Source organism: Schistocerca piceifrons, unplaced genomic scaffold (assembly GCF_021461385.2).
Source record: "Schistocerca piceifrons isolate TAMUIC-IGC-003096 unplaced genomic scaffold, iqSchPice1.1 HiC_scaffold_1288, whole genome shotgun sequence".
NCBI classification, from domain to species: Eukaryota; Metazoa; Arthropoda; class Insecta; order Orthoptera; family Acrididae; genus Schistocerca; species Schistocerca piceifrons.
In genome coordinates this window covers 122,501-125,000 of record NW_025727111.1, presented here as the reverse complement: position 1 = coordinate 125,000, position 2,500 = coordinate 122,501, and positions in this window count along the sequence as shown.

Sequence of the window (2,500 nt, the reverse complement as noted above, 5' to 3'; positions counted from 1 at the left end):
CGCCCCCACCAGCCGGCTGTAGCGCGTGCGCCCACGCACCGCGCGGCCAGCACGCCGGGAGGCGCCCCCTCACCGGCCGGGGACGGTCCCACCCAGCCACCGCCGCGTATCGCTTCACACCCAGATGCCGTTCAGTTTCGTCGGCATGGTGGGTATCGCTGGAACAACCGGTTAGTACCTCAACCTATCGTCGCCATCACCGATTCACCCCTAGCGAGAACAACCGCACCACAACAGGTTACCATTTGTTCATTTGCGTAACTTCACCAGAAAACGCAGGCGTCCATCGCCATTTGCAACTTCAACGATTATTGCATGCCTGTGTCAGGTGTCACGCCACACTACGTCTGCCCACATACACGCAACAAAATGTGCACGCCTAGACAATACGTGGAAGGTGGCCCCCGTACGTATGCGATGTCCATTGCTCGAACGACTGTCAACCGGCCTCTGTAGCATGTCGCAGATATGGAACGCGGTGCACCATGCCATCACGGTGTGTGAGGAGAGACGACTAGGTCCGAATACATCAACAGACAGCTCATGCTGATCGCCATCCACGGCGTCCGTTCCTCCCACACGTCTCTATGGCGTACCACACTGCAATCCAGCTCTCATAGGGAGACGACACGTAGCTGCGTGCACAATATTTGCACTGTATGGTCCGCCGTTTTTGGGCGCAGTCGTTGTGCGGTCACACATGTGCCACGATGTATCATTCAGTACATAAGGACGAATGTGCAGTACAGATTGTGGTTCACGCGTACGACATCAGCGGACAGTTGACACAGGCCGCACCACAACGTAGCCTGAGTACGTCGCATGCGAAGGGCATTGAACATGCAAACTTCTCACCAACCAGCTTGCGAAGGCAGGGGGCAAGGTGGGGACGTGGGGAGGGGCGGCATGTACGTCCTGCTGCCATCCACATTACAGTGTACAGCAGGAGCATGTGGAAAGTGAGCAAGACTTGCAAGGTGTTTAACATGAAGCGATACACAGGGGTGCGGGCAGTGCGAGTAGCGAACTATATTGCGAGGGTTGCGGGTGGGCAACACTACAGTAATTGAACGAGTCGTATAACAATTACAGAGCAGGTTTAGGCGACAACGTGGGTTACGTTAAGGCGACAACATGGGTTAGGTTAAGGCACAACATGGGTTAGGTTAAGGCACAACATGGGTTAGGTTAAGGCACAACATGGGTTAGGTTAAGGCACAACATGGGTTAGGTTAAGGCACAACATGGGTTAGGTTAAGGCACAACATGGGTTAGGTTAAGGCACAACATGGGTTAGGTTAAGGCACAACATGGGTTAGGTTGAGGCACAACATGGGTTAGGTTAAGGCACAACATGGGTTAGGTTGAGGCACAACATGGGTTAGGTTGAGGCACAACATGGGTTAGGTTGAGGCACAACATGGGTTAGGTTAAGGTACAACATGGGTTAGGTTAAGGTACAACATGGGTTAGGTTAAGGTACAACATGGGTTAGGTTAAGGTACAACATGGGTTAGGTTAAGGTACAACATGGGTTAGGTTAAGGTACAACATAGGTTAGGTTAAGGTACAACATAGGTTAGGTTAAGGTACAACATAGGTTAGGTTAAGGTACAACATAGGTTAGGTTAAGGTACAACATAGGTTAGGTTAAGGTACAACATAGGTTAGGTTAAGGTACAACATAGGTTAGGTTAGGTTAGGTTAGGTTACACGTTGTTGTACGGAAAGGTGTAGGGGGGGGGGGGGCGGGGGCGGCAGGTTCGTTGATAGTGATTATAGTAAGTGAATGCTTGTGACATGATCAGATTTGTCACGTCAGGATGCACCTTTGGCTTATTAGAGGCGGCGCTCCAATTCTATGCTTGTGTGAGACCTGTGTCTTTGACTCATGTCATTGTTTGTGCGCTGTGACAGGAGGTACTATTGTGATGTTGGGTGCACCGTTGTATAGGACATGTGTGGGTGTTGGTGCCTGGTCTGCGCAATGGTGGATGTCGAAAGGCTGGGATATTGTATTTTCCGCACGGACCTCCTGGTCTGGTTGTGATAGTGTGGATTGTGTAATGTGGCGGAGAAGATGCACTGGATGTTGTTCCATGCTGGTGCTTACATATTGTATGTGCGCCTGTTAGAAGCAGAGAGTGGTGCGTGATCAGAGTGTCTGGCTGACGTGTGGTTCCCATTTTGGGCAGACTCTTTCAGCATGTATACGGACAGTTGTGTATATTTGCTGTAGTTTGATGGCTCTGCATTGATTACTAATCAGCGCCGTGTGTACGGGTAATCTGGTTCCAGTCCAAAATGTTCCATCTGTGTACATTAGTGACAAAGACTCCCCCCATGCAGTGGGGCTCGGTCTGTTATAACTCTTCCGCGTAATATATTTGCCCCACGTTTTTGCGACTGCGAGTGCGAGTGCAACGCGCATGGGGACCGACATGCTGATGGCTCGGTATCGGACGCCGTACAGTGAGCAACGCGATCGCGTCTCTCGCTC